The 20744-nt window shown below is 36.5% G+C and overlaps 1 protein-coding gene across 10 annotated transcripts in view; it reads left to right on the forward strand.

Annotated features, from left to right (window-relative positions):
* The window catches only part of CDH18 (cadherin 18), a 497477-nt gene that overhangs the window by 109578 nt on the left and 367155 nt on the right, over window positions 1-20744 (forward strand). For 8 of the 10 annotated variants that reach the window (XM_038128610.1, XM_038128601.1, XM_038128611.1 and 5 more), the window contains exon 3: window positions 5855-5929. The exons of the other annotated variants lie outside the window; for them this stretch is intronic. The gene's annotated coding sequence lies outside the window, so the exon portion shown is untranslated. The remainder of the gene's footprint in view (window positions 1-5854; window positions 5930-20744) is intronic. 10 annotated transcript variants of the gene reach the window in all.

A 20744-nucleotide genomic window follows, 5' to 3' on the forward strand; every position in this document is an offset into this window, starting at 1 on the left:
GCAGAACTAAGAATTGGTTGTATCATCTAAATATGTTGTGCCATTAGCTTGGTAAAAGTGTTCAAGAATGGTGTCTGGCAATCAATTACTAAAGTAGATAAATCCAGTTAAATGGAACTTAAACAGTCAGGTTATATTATTATCATCCATCTGACTAATTTTTTAACTGTCTCATTTTTCTTACTATATCACACACTTTGTTCTTCATACCAATATAGTCTTAAGTATTTTTAATTCAATTAGATGAAGACTAAGCATCTCAGTTAAAGCAGATCCTCTTGTGTCTTCTTATTCCTGTTGTCGGGCATAATGACTTTAATATTGAGACTTTCACTTTGTTTCTAAACCTAAAGAAGAAAATTGAGTTGGTGGGAAGGCATTTGAAATAGGAAAACTGTAATAAGAAACATAAAATGTAAAACTGCAAAATAGGGGGAAGCTAGCTTTAACATTTAAATTATACTTACATATTCTACTCAGATTACAGACTTAACCTTTTCAAAATTATGCTGATGGAGATTAGAGAATTAATGAATTCTTTATGTCACTTCTCACCAAAATGAAGTGATTTTGATTTTTCTCAAAGAATGTATAAATGTTATTTTAATTTTCAGTTAAAAAATTGTTTCAGTCTGAGTGGCAATGCTTGAACTTGTCTCAAAATTATTTATTTGAATCCATTTACAAAATATTCTGTGCTTTAAAAAAATCACAGTCCATGAAAACCAGCAATGCTTATTCATTTATTTGCTCTTTGATGAAATAGAAAATTAAATTTTTGTGAGGGTAATAATTTCCAATTAGTCAGTCCAATAACATAATCTTCTTTTATCACTTGGCTGCATCAAAAATAAAAAAGCATTTCTCTACAAGGAACAAATACCAAGTTTATTTATTTTAGAATTTGCTAGCTCTGACGGTGTCATTCATTACCACTTAACTTATAAAATAAGTGAAGAATTATGTGTGAAGTGAGAATTATGTCCTCATTTTAATGCTCTTTTATGAATTATCATAACAAAAATAGATGTTGATTTAACTGGTTGAATTATCAGGAAGGATGGTGAAACTCAAATGTTTAATTCTGTTAGCGCTCACAGAAGGTAGTATCTAACCTAATGTTGGGAAGCAAAATTAGACTTAAACTCAGTGAAAAATAAAACAGGATTCAAGTACTAGAAACCACAGAAATAAATTTTAAGTTTTTTAACCAGCTGACCTATCTCAAAAATTTTGCACATCTAGTCTTGCTCTGGAATAATTTGGGATACTTGGGATTTTTTAAGCCTCTAAGGCTCTAAATGCAGTCTGAATGTATAGATTTAAAAGTTAATTATTTTTTCTTGCTTTGTAACATGTTAATTTAGTTTACAAGTTCAGAATTATTTAGAGTGCACATCTGTGTCATTCAAAAGGTCACACTAAATGCTTACATATGCCCCATCTTCAAATGTACAAAAAAAGGGAACACATTCAGTCACATGCCTGCTCATAGGCTGAGAAATTTAATATAGGTAATATTTTTTTTTCTTACTATATCCCATTATTTTGTTCATACTGTGTCTAAATAGTCACAGTGTTCATTGTGTCAGGTCAGTTATGTATGGCCAAATTAGAGAAGACTATTTTAAGGATGTGAATGCTACGGGTGTCTTTTTCAATGTCATTGAATGTTATAAAGTTTTTTTATACTCTTTTAAATGTTGAATAATTTCGGTTTGCTTTTGTATTTTCTTTTATCACATTAGCATAAAAGTGAAAAATCTCTTATAGGGAACAAAGCCAGTTGGTTTCTTTTCTGGTGTGCTAAAAAAGCAAGAGTGATTGATGTGAGTGACTCATGGTTAAAGATGTTGCTGCTTGAGTGGTGTGACACCGGCATGATCTCTTTGAGTAGGTTAAAGTGTAACACAGAGAGGTGGAAAAAAGGCATTCAGTTAGGAGGGACTCATCAGATGACACATTCCCAAATTCATGATCTCTTTGACTACTATTACAATGCTGTACATCTGCAAAACCTTTGAAGAGCTTTAGCTGTGCAGCTCCCTTTCATGTCAGCAGGAGACAAGCTTTGCTGTAATAAGATTTAGCTGGCTTCCTTTCATATACTTTTTTTTTACTGAGCAAAACAGACCCTGATCACTTTTATTATGATGTGCTATGTATTCTGAAAGTATGTTTAGGCAGGTAGCAGATTAATTAAGTAATGAAGCATGTAATAAGTAATCAGTGTAAGCTTTCATATTGTCTTAGCAGTCTCATTTTCATCTATAAGTTTCTTTCTCTATTTGAGTCCCTGAACACCTAATATAAGTTTTCAATATATCCTTGGTACTATTTTGTCTGTGGTCCATGTTTTCTGTTCCTTTTACTTAGATGAAAATAAGGAAATTTGGATTTGTGACCTTGAATTACTAGTTGCAAAAGCAACAAAACAACTTCCATCTGAGTTGGTGCTAAAATTTCTATTGATGTTATTAATTTTAGGACAGAGTTTTACAGATATGATATTCAGTGAACCAAAAATAGATTGTACACACTCAATAATCCATCTCTCAAAAATATTTGCTTTTTTAGTAAAAAAATTCATACATTTAAATAAAAGATTACACTAAAATATGAGAAAATAAAGCATTGTCTGCACTACAGCAGTACTTGAAATTCTTGAACTTAAAGGAGAAGTAGCTGTTGGCCACCATTCACTCCTTTTAGTTTGAAGGCAAATGGGTCATGAATGAAATGAAGACAACTTTTTATGGTGTACGTTTCTTGTACCATCAGAAGAATTGTTATGGTTGTAAGAAATGTTATACCACCAATGTTTGAAGGACCTCCACAGGCCAGAAGGATGAGTTGGTCTGGGAACAGCTATCTTGGCTTTTTGGTATTGATTCAGATAGTTTGAGATTCTTTAGGACATCTTTCCATGAGCTAGTGTGTAGCTCAGTTGCTCTGATTTATCCTGAAGAAATGTAAATGGTCTAAAAAGCAAGATGCATTTAAAAAATGCAATGGGTGATTGTGAATACATGGAAGCACTTTTAATATGTGTTTTCAGTTCAATTTGTCTCAGGAGTGTCATAGGATGCTACATTAGGGACTAGTACCTTGTTGTAGATGAAAACAAATGAAGTGAAGAATCGTATGTCTAGAAATAAATATGTATCTTTAAAAACATAGAAGTTCCACAGAAACACAGTGAAGACTTAATTGAATGATACATGTAAGAGAGACAGAAGACAATTCATTCCTACCCAGACTGCATCACCAGTTTGCATTAAAGGAATGCAGGCAGAGATTTTCTAATTTGCTTCTTTCTGATGATAAACTGCAAGAGCCAGGCACAGTCCAAAACTCATCAGTTGATTTTACAAAATATATTCAGCAAATGAACTTATGAAGAAAAGTAGTTAGTAGAAATGTATTTAAGCTTTGAAGAAATATACCTATTAACGTCTTTTCCAGTTGGTTAAAAAAATAAAAAGGCATAACATAGTTTCTGATCAACATGCTCTATGTTGATCAGATCCTATGCTCTACTTTTTGGATATCATCTCTTCCACAGAAATAATGGATAGCAACTTTCATGCTTGGCATCCATTAAACTTTTCCACTTTCTCAAGAGTCATAATGAGAAATAATTGAGTACAATTTTGGATTTTGGTCCATAAGCATTTATAAAGGAGCTGACTAGGATGCTAATTATTATCATTTGCAAACTTATAGGTAAAAAAAAATGACAGAGTGATTTTTTCTTTTCACTAATCCTAAAATACAAGCAGGAGATGCCTCTGCTCAAATTAAGGTGCAAATGAGACCATATGCCAAAGTCAACAATATGGAGGTTTTTTAAAAATAAATGTGAGATAGAGAGTCAGAAAGAGCTAGAAAAGGGAGAGGGAGAGGCAGAAGATGTGGCAGGGTGTGGGAGAGAGAGAGAGAGCAGAGAGAGAGCTGGAGATGAGGCACAGAAGTGGGGAAAAGAGAGGTGGGGAGAGAGAGGTGAGAGGTGTTCTCCATCGCTTTGGGGTTCTTGGTGGTGAGGCAGGGGACTCAGCTCAGTCTTCTGCTGATAGGTTCTGTGCAGAAAGAGGTGCTGAGTCCACAGAGTCCACCGCTATCAAATCTTTTCACTACTTATGAATTTTAGCAAACAAAGAAAGTAATTCTTGTTGGCTTCATGTTACATAGTTTCCTTATTAACTATTATTCTATCTTCTATTGATTAAATTATTCCCTCATTTCTTATGTAATTAATCTGCATGCTCAGTCTTTCTCTTCTTTTGCGTAAGTGGGTTTCTTGGATCAGTGGTCCTTGACTCAGTGGTTGCAATCTCTCACTGCTGGAATTACCTTTTACCCAGCTGGAATTGATTTCAGCACAGTTGCTGAGTTGGTTTTATTAGCTTCTTTCTTATCTTGGGAGTTATGCCAAATATCCTTGTGTTCCCTAAATTTTGCATTCTCTGTACCCATTATCAGTCACATATCCCTCTTTCCAAGCTTTGTCAACCTCCCCCTAGGTCTGAGATCGATTGAATTTATCTTCTGAGCATCTGGACAACAGTACCACCTTTACAGTACCACCATGGACCAAGTTCCATGAATCTATAGAGGTCTATTTGAGGGGCTGTTGTGGTCATTGGTGGTCACAGATGCCATCTCTCCCATAACTTGGGGGGACCTTTGTTTGACCAGTGACATGCATATGAGCAGTTGCTTCTTTTCCCAGTCTGTCAGTGGGGGGAATTTTGTCTGATTTCCTTGAACAGGATGAGCTAGCCAGATCTCTGCCAAGCCTCTGCCAGTCCTGGAATTAGCACTTTCCTGTCATAAATTCCTCCCTTCTGTGGCCTTAACATGCTTGAGGCATGTAACTCTACCATTTAGTTCCTAAGAACTATCAGTTAATAATTTTTAAAAAGTAAATATCATTACATTTCTCCACCACAAGGTGCATTTTTCAGATATTGCAACCTTTTTTGACCACAAAGGAAGGTTGGCTTCTTCAGGGTTAGATTTTTGACTTAAACAAAAAAAAAAGTTTGTATTTAGGAAAACATTTTCATGCTTCGAGTTTAACACATTCTGTAAAGCTCTAATGTACAAGGACTGTTAGAATTGTAAATTGCAATAATATATACTGTAGTATTCTCTTTGACAACATTCCTTCTTCCTTTAGAATGTGCTGTGTTTAGGCTTAAACTCTACTCTGCACAGGGGCAGCATCACTTTGAATAACATGCGCAGTTTCTATTGAACTATTAGAGAATGTCCAGTGGAGGGCAATGAGGATGTTGAAAGGCCTTTAGGGGAAGCCCTATGAGGAGTGGCTGAGGTCTCTTGGTCCGTTCAACCTGGAAATGAGGAGACTGAGGGGACGTCTCATTGCAGTTTGCAGTGTTCACTCTAGTAACCAGTGATAGTACCTGAAGTTGTGTCAGGGGAGGTTTAGGTTGGATATTAGAAGAGGTTTCTTCACCCCAGAGGGTGTTTGGGCAGTGGAACAGGCTGCCCAAGGAAGTTAGTCATAGCACCAAGCCTGGCAGAGTTCAAGAAGCATTTGGACAATGCTCTCAGGCACATGGTGTGACTCTTGGGGCTGGTGCTGTGCAGGGCCAGGAGTTGAACTCGACTGGGGGCTCCTTCCAACCCACCTTACTCTGTCATTCTGTGATATACAATTCTAAATATATGTAAAAGGAAAGGGATTTGAGGTACGTGTGTATAAGAACTGGGGAAGATTTTGGGTGCAATATGAAGACAAAGTGTGTGAGTGATTAATATTCAGTGAGGCCAATGAAAATTTAATTCAACTAATTTAGGTAACAGAGCATCTCATTTTCTTTTGCAGTCCCAGTATAAATGCTATTTTCATCTATGTGGCGGTTCATATCAGCTAATTCCTGCATAACTGCAGTTGCTGACAGTGAGTAAAACATTGTCTTTGCTCTTACAAGTACTCTTTGAAGCCTACAGAGCGACACCAGCACAGATTGTTAGTAATAATTGAAATTACTTTTCTGAAAATAACTTATCTCATCCTAACACACCTTATATTTCTGTCTGCTGTAATTTTCAGTCTTGTGTCCCTTTCTGGATGTACAAAGAAAGCCATAGTGAATAAGTATAGAGTGCAGGATTTATTAAAGATTGTTTGAACACTGTGCAGAGGATGTGCTGGGAAAAAACACACAGACTGAATATTGATTTGTAATGTGTATTGGGAGTGGGAAAATAATGCATTTCAGAAGAAGCTTACTTTTGATTATTTAAAACATTCCCTCTCTCTTTACTGACAAAAAAAATCTGTCTGTGCTATATATTCCTACAGGAATGTGAAGAATACTCTATATTTTTAAACAATTTTTAGAAATGTATTAGCAGGAATCTGTGTTCTTATTAAAGCATGATAACTCTATTGTCTTTTCAATTAGAGGGCAGAAAGCAGATTTCTAGAGTTTTTGGGGGAGTTATTTTGTTTGGTTTTTAAGTGAGGTTAAAAATGTAATGCTCCTTTTAGAATGTATAATGAAGAGAAGAGGAATTACAGCAGTTAGAAAAAATGGAAGAGCCAAGTAAGTGAATAAGCTACAAACTATGCTCCTGTAGTTTTTAATGTTTCTAAGGAATATCTGCCTCTTTTGATCTTACTTTCTCTAATGCCATGAGAAACATTAAAAAAAAAACCCACAGAAGGATGAAATTCAATTTATTACCCTAAATATAAGTCAGCATATTTTTCATGTCATCTTTGCTCTTTCTTGCTTTTTCTGGCCTTGTGAGTCTTTGTGTTCCAGGCAGAGTTTAACAGAATTTCAGGCAAAGAAGGGCCACTGTTTTCCCTTCTGGCACTGATCCTGGCTCGGTCTTTTGGACAATCAGGAAGAGTCCAATAAGAGGAATGAAAGTGAGCTAGGTTACTCTAGCTGCCTGCTCTTGAATGGGGGCTATCCATTACCACCATCATATCACCATGGATTTCTTTTCAATGTTTATTGCTTCTGAAGGAGTACTTAGCACAAGAAGTCATTGTAAAATTCTGTTATTTCCTCAGGCTCTTCACACAATTTTTACATAACTAGATGATACAGATGATTTGCACAGTAATGATTAATGGGAGACAGCTGACTATTTGCAGATTTTGTTTGTTATTAATTATGCACAGTCTTTATGATTAGATAATTATTTTAAACCAATTAAGTATCCCTTGATGGACTCCTGAGTTGTATCTAGTTATGATAATTACTGAAAATATTCTTGTGAGATTGTTACAGCTCACTGTGATATGTGCTTAGCCTTGTCTAAACATTGTGACAAGAAAACAATTAATCCTTAATAATATAAATATACGTAAGTCCTGGTTTAGGACAAATTTGGGAGGAAACCTCCAAAAGGGTCCCTCTAAAAAGCAGATTCAAGCAGCCCCTCCCCCACTTGGTTCAGGAAAATATTTCCTTGGAAAAAAAGTGGAAAAAACTGTTTCTTTAACAAGCAAAGTATTCACAAGAATAAAATGAATGAATAATATTAAACCTTGTGCTGTTCTGAAGACATGACAAACTTAGAAATTTATTTTCTTGGGGTGTAGCTCGTCTCACCCAATCTCTTATCAGTTCCTACGGCACTGGAAAATGCTCTGTCCCAGGCCCCAGTGGGCCACAGGCGTGAGCTCCCAGTGGGGTTTTTTTTGGGTTTTGGTGCAGAACAGGACTGACCAGTTCCAAAAAAAACAAAAGCCGCAGTCCAGGGAACTTCTCTGCCTCAGCTAGCTAAAAAACTAACTAAAAGCAAAGGAGAGCTCTCTCCTGCTGTCTATGCTGCAGGCAACACAGTCTGTGAGAAGGAAAGCTGAAGCTCTTATTTCTGTGTTTTTGAATACAGCCATCTCAGACAATCCACTGCTTCTCCTTCTTTCTCCCTTCACTCTCAAATCTAGTTTTAATAGTGCAAAACTTATTTCTGGGCTAAAAAGATGAATGGGGATACAATTCAGCATCATAAAGTCACCCCAGGACAACATATTAAAGATATATTATGATTCCAAAAGGTAAATTGGTTCCATGCAAAATATTTTTAAATGAGATGAGATTTACTGAAAGAGACTCACTCCAGGCTTCATGCACAAGCCTATGTGATAAATAGTTCTTAAGCAGTCTTCTTGAAAAACTCATTGGATGTATACTTTTCTTTAGAGCCCTATTTCTCTGTAGAGACTGCCGTTTGAACACAACATTAAGGCTGTGACCTAATTCCAAAAATATTTTCATTAGCCTTCTATATTTGGTTTTTCCCAAATGCATGTTAAAATGCTTTTCTTTTTCCTGTGTTTTCAGTAGTATGCTTTAAGATATGCTGTATGGTAATGAGCTTCCACCCTGAAGGAGAAGGGAGAACCCAAGATTTGTAGATGTCCATAGTGAAAAAGCAACGGCAAAAGTCAGAGGGTCCACAAATGCTTACAAAGTTTTATTAATACATTATACACACAACATGGAAATTGGTATAAGCTGGTCCCTTTTCCTGTAGTATAAACCCAAAGCAGTGGAATCTAAAATAGGGACAGGGTGAAAGAAAGAGAAGAGGGAGGGAGGAAGGGAGGAAGGGAGGAAGGGAGGAAGGGAGGAAGGGAGGAAGGGAGGAAGGGAGGAAGGAAGGAAGGAAGGAAGGAAGGAAGGAAGGAAGGAAGGAAGGAAGGAAGGAAGGAAGGAAGGAAGGAAGGAAGGAAGGAAGGAAGGAAGGAAGGAAGGAAGGAAGGAAGGAAGGAAGGAAGGAAGGAAGGAAGGAAGGAAGTGTCGGAAGGAAGGAAGGAAGTGTCGGAAGGAAGTGTCGGAAGGAAGTGTCGGAAGGAAGTGTCGGAAGGAAGTGTCGGAAGGAAGTGTCGGAAGGAAGGAAGGAAGTGTCGGAAGGAAGGAAGTGTCGGAAGGAAGGAAGTGTCGGAAGGAAGGAAGTGTCGGAAGGAAGGAAGTGTCGGAAGGAAGGAAGTGTCGGAAGGAAGGAAGTGTCGGAAGGAAGTGTCGGAAGGAAGTGTCGGAAGGAAGTGTCGGAAGGAAGTGTCGGAAGGAAGTGTCGGAAGGAAGGAAGGAAGTGTCGGAAGGAAGTGTCGGAAGGAAGTGTCGGAAGGAAGTGTCGGAAGGAAGTGTCGGAAGGAAGTGTCGGAAGGAAGTGTCGGAAGGAAGGAAGGAAGTGTCGGAAGGAAGTGTCGGAAGGAAGGAAGGAAGGAAGTGTCGGAAGGAAGGAAGTGTCGGAAGGAAGGAAGTGTCGGAAGGAAGTGTCGGAAGGAAGTGTCGGAAGGAAGTGTCGGAAGGAAGTGTCGGAAGGAAGTGTCGGAAGGAAGTGTCGGAAGGAAGGAAGGAAGGAAGGAAGGAAGGAAGGAAGGAAGTGTCGGAAGGAAGGAAGTGTCGGAAGGAAGGAAGGAAGTGTCGGAAGGAAGGAAGTGTCGGAAGGAAGGAAGTGTCGGAAGGAAGTGTCGGAAGGAAGGAAGTGTCGGAAGGAAGGAAGTGTCGGAAGGAAGGAAGTGTCGGAAGGAAGGAAGGAAGGAAGTGTCGGAAGGAAGGAAGTGTCGGAAGGAAGTGTCGGAAGGAAGTGTCGGAAGGAAGTGTCGGAAGGAAGTGTCGGAAGGAAGGAAGGAAGGAAGGAAGGAAGGAAGGAAGGAAGGAAGGAAGGAAGGAAGGAAGGAAGGAAGGAAGGAAGGAAGGAAGGAAGGAAGGAAGGAAGGAAGGAAGGAAGGAAGGAAGGAAGGAAGGAAGGAAGGAAGGAAGGAAGGAAGGAAGGAAGGAAGGAAGGAAGGAAGGAAGGAAGGAAGGAAGGAAGGAAGGAAGGAAGGAAGGAAGGAAGGAAGGAAGGAAGGAAGGAAGGAAGGAAGGAAGGAAGATTATAGCCTTTGCATGGATGCATTTCATTTCATAAGGTGCTGTGTGGGGTAGTGTAATTTTGAAAATGTAGAGATTCCCAAAACCAATCAGCCCATTCTGACTCCCAGAAGTAGAAATTGATTTAAATAATCTGTCACAGTATTAACATTAGTAATGCTTTCTTCTTCGGTGCTCTGAGAATAAGTTGCTTGGCTTTTGAATATAAAATGCAATAAAGTAGGAAGTGTTGAAGGCAGTATGTATTGTTAGGCAATGAAAATCTTTTGTCATCAAATCATGGTTGGAGAACCAATTCCCACAACACCATTTTAGTAGCTTTATTCATGTTTTTTTTCCTAGCCATCACTGTGCCTTTATAATTTGGTTTTGCCTCAGTTGTGTATTCCTTCATTATCAAGAGGTAATTTAACCTTTTTTATTCTTTACAAAAAGATAAGATTCAGTTTTGCCCCCTTAAGTTAATCACAATTACACTAATTCAGTTTATTCTATGTTTTGCCTGGAAGATATCAAGACAAAAGCAGTGGAAATAGTTTAGAAGATTTGTCATCATCACCCTCTTACAGAATCAAACAGTCCACAGTAATGAAAACAGCAGTTTTGTATGTGAGGAAGAAAAGTACATTGCTCTCATACCCTTCTTCTTTTTTTATCATATACTCACTGAAACTTCAACTTCCCTCCTTGTAACTTCACTGGTGAATTCAGACCAATCGGTTTGTGAATACTGTAACCAAAATCTTCACAAGCAGATCCCTGCTCATTTTGTTTTCCATAGTTTTAATTTACTCAGCTTAGTTTGAGACCCTCCATTCTAAGGTGTTTGGGAATCTATTTGCTGGTCTAAGAACACTAATATCCAATTACACAGATATGAAGGAGTTCAGAATAGCAAATTCATTTGTGGAAACACTGGTACTCATACATGCTCTCTGAAGAATGTCCCTTATCTCTAGAAAAAAGTTTATTTTCTAATGTTATTTTCTGCCATAGAATTTTACTAGTGAAGAATGTCCTATCATATTGATACCTTCTTATTTATATCTTTTCTCACCACAACTGGTTAGTGTTATTCTTCTACAGTGCCATTGCAACAAAACCTACAGGTAGCAGGACTTTTTGTTCTCATTACATGTTTTTCTACTTTTCAGAAATTGTTTTCTGAGATATACTTTCTCAGTCTGCTGAGGCCTTTATGTCAGTGGTTTATAAGCAGAAAAAAAAAAAAAAGTAAAAAAAAGTTATTCTGGTAGAAGGGGAAAGCCTTGGCTTATTATTCCTGTTTCTTGCCATGAATACTCTAAGGAAAATTTCCAATTCACTTGTGAATGGGAACAGTGCCCACAGAGCAGATGGCTATGAGTGAAAGTATAGAGAAGACCATGACCACATTAAATACATTTACTGAGGGCAGACTTCCCAGGCTAAAATTTCGTGTATATGCAACTCTTGTGCCAGGGATTTGGAGGATATGCTACTATTAGTCATTTCCTAAAGAAGTCTAACTTGCAGAAATTACAACATTTTTCTGCATAAAAATCTGCATAAGAAGTCTTCCATGAAGACAAAGGAAACATTTCATTTTTCATATGGGTTTAACAACAATTTTTAAATTTTCTTTTTAAAACTGTACATGAAAATTTTCAATAAAATCAAAGAGAAGTAAATGTATATTGTTGAACAGAAGATGAATTATTAAATAAAACTGACATAGCTCTTTATCCCCAAATTATCATGGCATGAATAACTTAAAGTGAGATGTATTGGTTCCCCAGATTTTAATTTTTTTTTTCTGTAGAAAAATTATTTTATTATCAGATTCTACAAAGCTTATCTGTATCATTATATTATTGTAGAGGAACATCCTCCCATAGATACAATTGCTGAATGTCACCACTGATTTTCTTCTTAAAGCTTATTCCTCTGTTGCTTCTTATGGGACACACTTATCATTGTCATTTATTTCATAATACCACTGTGTCTACTGATAAAATCAGCAAACAAGTCCAGGGTAATCTCTTCTAGATACTCGTCCTTGAATCACATTTTTTGTACCAGCTACACATGATTGTATGATTCAAAATAAATACAGATATTAAATCTACTTATTATCCTGGTCAAGTGAAATAATCAATAGGTAGTCTTAAACACCTTCAGTACAAGAAAAATGATGGAAAATGACTATCATGTTTGAATGAGTACAGAATACTGCTTTTAGGGTTTGGGGCTTTTTCTTTTTTTTAATGAGTACACTGGTGTCCTTACACTTTAAACTACATGGTAAATGAAGCTAGAATGATTAACTGAAATTTAATATCAGGTTATTACTGCAGTCAAGGATACACACTATTTGAGTAACTGCATTATTGAAAGCATTATTAACATATTTTTAGTATTAGCACACATATAATAGAAATAAATATTTCTCAAAAATTTGATTTCTGTTAATCAACTGTTCTGTATTTTAGAGCGGTTTTCAACTTGGATCGTGGCAATTTTAAAATATATACTTAAATATATTTATTATTGTTATTTGAAGATTAGATATTGAAGGCTGCAAGCCTCTGTTTGATGGGTTAAAGTCTGAGGAAAAAAATGAAAATATGATGATCATTTATTCCTTTGGGAAGAGGAGGCAGTGTCAGCTACTTTCTTATATACTATTATCCATTTTCACTCTTCTTCATACTGGTGTGAATATAATCGTTTGGGGAAATGGGAGTTTCATTGCTTCTTTAAATCTTATATTCTTGCAAAAGACTCAAGTAGTAATGTGGACAGTCAAAAAAAGCTTGCTACCTGCTTTAGAGTAATCACTTGCCAGGAGATTACTCTATTGTATAAATTATGGTAATCTGTGGGACGCATTTTTTGAAAACCCCATTCAAATCACAGACTGGTTTTGTTTTGAATTACAGAAAGATCTGCCAAGGTTCCATCAAGCAAAACATTTAATTAAAACTGGTTTGGGTCTGTTAATATGACTCAGCAGAAATTTATAGCCTTCAGAAGCTAGGTATCTGGGCATAAGGTACTACCATCTGAGTAAATATGGTAAAATCTAAAGCTTAGATAACTTAGACTCCCTTAAGTAATGCATTATTTGCTTTGAGATAGGGTTTTTCATAACCCTAATTAAGATTTGATAGTAAAAAGCATGCTCATTGTTCGAACTTTGCAGAAAAGTCCATGGCATCTTGAAGGGTAGGACGGGTATGACTTCAGATATGTAGAAATTCCATTTTAGGCAGTATACAGAACCCTTGACTTAATTTTCAAATTTCTTCCCTTCTTCTGCTTGCAATAACTGGTATAATCTCCCTCTCCCCTAAATATTTGTTTTAAAAGGGTTTTGCCAATTACTTTTTTTCTTGTTTTTAATCACTAGCATCTAATTACATTAAACAATGTGTGGTCTGGACTACAAAAGAATTATTTCACTTCAAGTGAGACTTTAGCAGTTTAGCAAGCCGTGTACATTATTTGTCCAATAAATTAGCTGTATCTTCTAGTTTACTTTATTATATTTACTCACAAATCTTTGTCTAGGCAGTGAATTATTGCTGTTTAAGATGTTAACAGTGTTCAACATTAATAAAATGAACAATTCTTAGTACAACTAATATAGCCTAAAGTAATTTGAATAATTGAATACCACTTTGTCTAGAGAAAACCATTTGTAGCAGCACTTGCTTTTTCCAATGAAAGCAGAGTGAAAATTCCAAATGTTATGTTGATAAATGTTTTGTAAAATCTGCTGATCCCATTGCATATGTGTGGATAAGGCATCTCGACACTGATATTCTCCTAGTATTATTTATAGCTGCAGCAAAAAGCAAATGGTAAGTGCACTCAAGTGCACAGAATGTTAAGTGTATAAGATGGCAGCTTAAAAAGAGATCTATGTACTCAGAGGAGAAATAGCCTTTAGGGTGTTCACAGCAGGAAGAACCCAAGAGAGCAGATGAAAGCAGGTGTGGAAATGACAGAGTATTCCTTCTTTCCGTTGAAGATGTTGAAGATGTTGAGAATTTAGTTCAAGGGATTGCAGTTTCAATCTACTCATTTTTCAGCTTTCTTTCTTTGACTTTTGCTGTGATTACAAAAGATTATGATAAAAGTTTAAAGATGTGTCATTCGTCCCAGCTAGATGGTGACGGGGAAGCGACAGTCCCCTCTCAGGCTCCGCCTCTCCCAGCTGCCAGGGAAGGCACAGCGCAAAACAAAAAAGCAGTGCCACGATTCCTGGGATAACTTTATTTGATGGTAAAACTTCCCCTTCAGCATCCCAGGACCCCAAACTCGGGGCAGACAAAGCTTATAAACAAGGGGAGGGCTGAGGGGAGGATACAATCCTAAACTAATCAGGAGAACTAAAGATAAAATACAAGGCGGGCATACAAATATCAACCAGTGAAGAATCCCAAGGGAAAAAAAAAAACATTTTCAGTGAACTAATAGAGTTTGAATAAATACAAAACTGACAGAGAAGTTTCTTGAAGGAAGGCAGGTTTTAGGGAGAGACTGGCATTTCATGAAAAAAAAAAAGTTCTGGGAAAAGGGCAGAAACCAAAAGACAACATAAGGAAATTACAAATCAAAGAATAATCATACTAATAAAACAAAACCACACCACAACAAAGATGCAGATTAGGCAACCTGCCATAGTGATTTTGAAGATCTGATGAAAACTTCAGAAAAAAATACTCAACAGAGGGGGAAAAAAAAAAAGCCAAGTATAAACTGGGGGGTAAGGGGAATTCAGACCAGACAGAAAACTAGAGTGTGTCTTGAAATAGCACACCTAAAATAGAACATGACACTTTGATGAAAGGTTAGTATAATGTTAAAAATATATGGAAAAACCCCAATGTATATACCCTGCTTACTGTTGTATACAATGGCAAACAATAGGTACCACAATTATTTGCCTGAAGAAAACCAAACTGAATGACCCCAGGCTGAGTGGGGAATATTAGATGCCTGAAGAATGGGCTGCCATCCAGAGGGACTGGACAAGCCGGAGATGTGGGAAATCTCATAAGGTTCAAGAAGGCCAAGTACAAGGTCCTGCACCCAGGTCAGGGCAAACTGCACTGCTAATAGAGGTTGGGGATGAATAGATTGAGAGCAGCCTGCAGACACAGGCTTGGAGTGGTTGGTGGATGAGAAGCTGAACATGAGCTAGCCATGTGCACTCTCAGCCCAGAGAGCCAACAGCATCCTGGGCTGTAGAACACAAAGTGTGACTAGGAGGTCTAGGGGGGAGATTGCTCCTGTCTACTTTGCCCTCATAAGATTCCACATGGACTTCTTCATCCAGCTGTGGGGCCCACAGCAAGAGGAAGAGATGCACCAGTTGGAGTGGGGCCAGAGGAGGGCCACAAAAATGATCACAGAGGATGAAGCACCTCTCCTGTGAAGACAGGCTGAGAGGTCTGGCTTTGTTCAAACTTGAGAAAACTTCAGGCAGACTTTGTTGCAGCCTTTCTGTACTTAAAGGGGTCTTATAGGGAAGACAGAGATGAATTTTTCAGTAGAGCTGGTTGTGACAGAACAAGGGTTTATTGTTTTAAATTAAACAATATTAGATTCAGAATAGATGTAAGGAAGACTTTTTTTTTATGAGGTGAAAGATGTGAACAGGTTTTCCAGAAACATGGTAGATGCTTCATCCCAGGAAACATTCAAGGTCAACCTGATCTTATTGAAGATGTCCCTGACCATGGTAGGAGGGTTGGACTAGACAACTTTCAAAGCTCTCTTTCAGCTCAAAACATTCTATGATTTTATTCTATGATAAAAGTGGTCTCTCATACTCAATCAGCTTCTTTTACCGTCTCACTTTAATCATGATGTGGCTTGGAAGTTGAGCTTTATCTAATCTACCACTTCAGCTGCTTGGATGTGTAACGCTAGTCGTAGTATATTCCAGCTACTGTCACAAGACTTGCATCAGAACTACTTTAGGGGAATAAAGAGAAGAAAAATTCTCAGAATGGTTCTATTCTAGATGTTTAAATGTATTCAAAGTAAACTTAGACTCATTTAAGTTAATTTTTCCAGGGTACATGTAAATTTTAGCATGATAATTGAAATACTGGTATTTACAATAGTGTGCCAACAGAAATTCTCCCTGGCAATTTCAGAGATACTTCAAAATCATCATATTCCTTGTCTCACCTTAGTCTTAATTTCAAAAACTATGTGTTTAGGTAATATTATGCACATATTTTTTTACTAAATTCACAACTAAATGGAAAAAACACATGCATAAGAGAGATGGTTTTCAAATGAGAGGAAAGATTGATGTTTCTAGTATAAAAAGAACACTTTAAGTTATTTTTAATTCTTTTCTTCTAATGAATGATGAAAAAATTTGTGGGGAATAATCTAATATTGCTGCTGCATTATCATTTCAGAGGTGTTAGTGCAAACGTATAATACTGCCTTCTATCTGCTATAAAGGAAGAGTGAAGTTATTGTCCAGTGAATGAACTGTTCTTCCAATAGAGTGTAATAATCACATTTTTTGAAGTGTCCCAGACTCCCATCCAATCTTCTCATGTGTGTTTACTGTAAATTGTAATTTTTGTTATAGTTGGCATCTCAGATTTCCTATAGCAGTCTGGTCAACAGTGGCTAAATCCTATTTCATTCTGTTTTCAACCACACTAACAAATGCCATAAACTTGATTGAAAAAGAGCTTGTATTTCCTAAGATTTCTCTCAATATTTCTCTACATTGTACATTGTAACAGCACACAGAGAGTAATCACCCACACTGCAGGGATCATGCAACTTAGCAGCAGCAGGAGGAGGATATAATTTACTGTAAGTCAAGGAACAAAATTACCTGACAATTGCTAAGGTTATACCTTACAAGTACAACAAGAACAAAGGACAATGGTTTGGTTTTGTTTTAGTTTGTTTTTTTAATATAGTTTTATATAATGCAGAAAAGCAGTCCACTGTAAGACGAGGTTGGTAGTGTTAACAATTGGACTAAATCTTAAAGGTCTTTTCCTACCTAAATGATTCTATAATTCTAATAGATTGCTGCAAATAGAATTTTGTGCTAGAGCTTAATAAAAGCAGTAAAGCTCTAATGTTAAGTTTAGTTTTGGATCTCTCTGCTTACAAAGATGATCAGATCTCAGTGTTCTATTTAGTATGCACCCAGAGAATAAGGCTGATCAGTAAAAGAATCCTCAGCCAAGCTAGTGGAGGAAGTTGTCTCTATTTGCCACACGGCTGCTGCAAAGTCTTAAAAGGCAGCATGCCATGCTGAAACAATTTCTTGTGTGCTTTATTTGTTATTATTATTTTTACTATTATAATTATTGTTATTTCACAGTCAAGACATTGGAGGTTATGCATATGGAGATTAGTCCAGTAATTTCTGAACTGCAGGTGTCAGATCTTTGCCCTTGAGGAAATAGCAGCAAGTCATCTCCCTCCAGAAGTAACTCTGATCATGATCACCTTGGTTATAGCTTAAAGTTTAGACACTGTTTGTTTTACCGAGAATCTGTGTTATATATATATATATATATATATATATATATATATATATATACACATAGAAGCATTATTGATGAAGGCATGAGAAATATGTACTGATCTTGTTTACCACTGTCAGTGAGAAGTGTCAAGCCAAAAGCCTTAAAAATATAAGCAGTAACAGCTCTCAAGTCCAAGTGATAAAGAAGGGGATTTGGATTTTTGGATTTTAGGCTGCAAAAAAGGAAGGGCAAAAATAAGAAAGAGAGAGAGACTACTGACTACTTTAAAAGACAGAACATAGGGAAACATGTTAGAGGTTATTGACTGGAAAAATTAAATGTTAAAAGCTCTAAAAACTGCACTGTTCCTTAAATTTGCCCAACAACCTATGTAGAAGAGCAGAACTTGGGAGGGAAGGAATAAAAGAATAATGACAATGGTAAGAGAAATGGAAACAGAGCAACAACAAGTATGTAGCAACAGAACAGACAGGTGAGCTTCTGGCAAATGAGAGAAGTAGAACACAGGACTAAAATATTCATACCTGAATAGGTAAAGGTACAGAGTTATGTAACAGAAGCTTTTTTTTTTTTTTTTCCTGAACATGGATGGTAGCAGAGCATAGTCAGAAAACTGTATGGGTTGCTTTTGAGAAACAGGATATGGAGTCAGGTTGCTTTCTGCATTTCAGGTGTTCTGGATAATAGAAAAACATGCCTTCAAATTACCATTACATATATTTGTGTCTGTGTCTGCGTACATTTATGCATGTCTAAATACACATATATGCACATATTTTGCATGCATATGCAAAGAGTTGGATATTGATCCAAGTCTGCTGTAAATTTTCATTCTTTAAATATATGTGTTGGCACTTTCACATTGAACACATCTCTTAGTTGGTCATGATTTTATTTCATTCATTTACTTCTCTTCACTGTGTCCTTACTTTGATTAAGCTTTTAAAATAATGAGGGACACAAAACCTGAGTTGTTTACAGTGAAGTTTAAATCATTTATTTTGAATAAATTATGTGATATAATGCTGAAACAAATAGAAGTGCATTCTGGAAGAGCTCTTTTCAATCTTAGATGTTTCTTCAATTCCAAAATAAGAGTGTACTGGTTCGTACAGCCTTGTTGCCAACATTAAACTGGCAGAAATTTAGGCAAATTTTTACCCAGCTTTCTTTAAGAAAATTAACCAACATCTCTTGGAATACACACGTAGTTCGTGTGAGTTAATAGCTCTGAGATTTATAAACTATGCCTTATTGTGAATCTTTTACAGATAGACAGTTTACAAATTCATAATAATTTTAATGTCAAAAACTGTGCAATAAGCTGTATGCTTGATGGAGTTCTGCTGTGTGGAAGATATCTCCACTAATGTCTGTGAAACTCAAATAAAGCTCTTGTGTATTTAACCCATGTGGCAATGGTGACATTTCTAAACTGGTCAAGTTTTAGCTCTTCAGACAGAAAGTTGTGCTGAGATAGTTTATTTTGTTTTGCATCCTAAGGAGAATCATAAAGGGAGCACAATGATCTTCATTCATATTCATTAACAAATTACATCAGAAAAGATGGATTTTTGGGACTAGTGTAATAATTGTATTTTTTTCCTGCCTCTTGGCTCTCTATTGTAAGTTGCTCCAAAGAAATAATTCATATATGCAGATGTGTGTCATAACTTTCAACATTATTTGTTTTAGGTGCCTTTTCTGTTGAATATATTGCCTTTTCAGAACTTTATACTATCTGCCCAGTCTCTGTAAGGTCATAGTCTTCTTCTACCTTTGCTGTTGTCTTAACTGTCTTACCACTGCTATGCTTTATTCTTTTTTTCTTTTCCTGACTTGTTTTTTTGCCTCTGTTTTTGAAGAATTCAGAGGGGACTGATAACATTTTAATACAGATTTAACAACAACCTTTACCACTATATTGTTAGAACATAATTCAGTGTTTTGTTTTTGTGTTTGTTTTTTTTTTCCCTGCAGAATGACTTTCGAATCTTGCATATAAAACACTACTTTTTCCTGATGAAAGAATTTATAGGGATTATATGGTTTGCATAAAATACTGTTTTGTTCACAAGAAAATTACTTTTGTGTCCTGTAGACCAGTCAGGATGATTTCTGGCAACCTTTTATTTCTCCTTTGTGACTTCTCTCTGACTAGATGCAGTCCACCATAAATGCATCCTCCTCAGAGTCTGTTTATGCATAGCAGTGTTGGAAGTAATAAGCACTTGGGTTTTCTAGCATATGAGTCAGTAAATACATAAACAGGTACAGATTTATGACTCTGCACTTCAGAGTATCACGGTGCTTGATGTATAGTGCAGTCAACTTTATCTGAATGTCACAGAGGGTAGTGAATATATCTGTAATACCAAGGTCATTCTTGATGTAATTAATGGGTTGGGATTTCTTTTGTAACAGTTTCAAATAACTTAATTTCTCCTAATCAGGATTATTGGCTATGGAATGAGTGTCCTTGAAATATGTAAATTAGCCTGTAAAATACAGGCATACAGATATTAGGTGTGTGCTAATGTCGTTTTACCAGTGTGAATATTTTAGTGGATAGCATTTCTTTTGGAGATATATTCACTCTTTAACAGGTAACACACATTTCAAAGTGTTTATTCACATTAGGAGCATTAGTGAATCCTTCTTTGGTGCAGTTAATGGAGGAACTCTGCTCTTAGTGGATTAAATATTTCAGTCTGCAAAACTGCCAGATCTCACTGTTCACAAGGTAACTATATTTTATCTCACCTTCATCACTCTCCAACTTACAGTTCTGCTGAGCATACATGAGGTGCACATCATTATTTTGCAGTGCTTTGTTTTGTACTGAAGAAATACACCATGACTGTAATAGCTACAGTAATAGACAAACATTTTTTTTCCTTTGCAAATGGGAGTGATAACCTTAGATAATATTCCAAGAGCCTCATCTACATATCTACATTGTTTTAAATGTAAAAACAAATACTTCTAGAACTAGAAGAAAAAAAGTGACTTATAGTGTTTCTAAACAGTAAGCAAAATTTTTCTGTTGCATATGTCAAGCTGAGACATTGGAAGAGAGACCTTTAATAACTAGGCATTATTTTTAGCATTCAATGTAAGCTGGCAGGAAACCTAAATAGCAACTGTGGCTATATAACAAATGTGAAAGAGAAGGGAAGATCCATCCTGGGACAGTGTGTGCTACATTCTGCACTGTTCTATTAGACACATAAGAAAAGCCTGATAACAGCCCTTGCTCTTCAGAATTTTACTTAGTGCTATCCTTTGTGATAAGTCTTTAGCTGCTTATGTGTCAAACGAGTCCTTGCAAGTTATTTTAGTT

The sequence above is a fragment of the Motacilla alba genome, chromosome 2 (assembly GCF_015832195.1).
Source record: "Motacilla alba alba isolate MOTALB_02 chromosome 2, Motacilla_alba_V1.0_pri, whole genome shotgun sequence".
NCBI classification, from domain to species: Eukaryota; Metazoa; Chordata; class Aves; order Passeriformes; family Motacillidae; genus Motacilla; species Motacilla alba.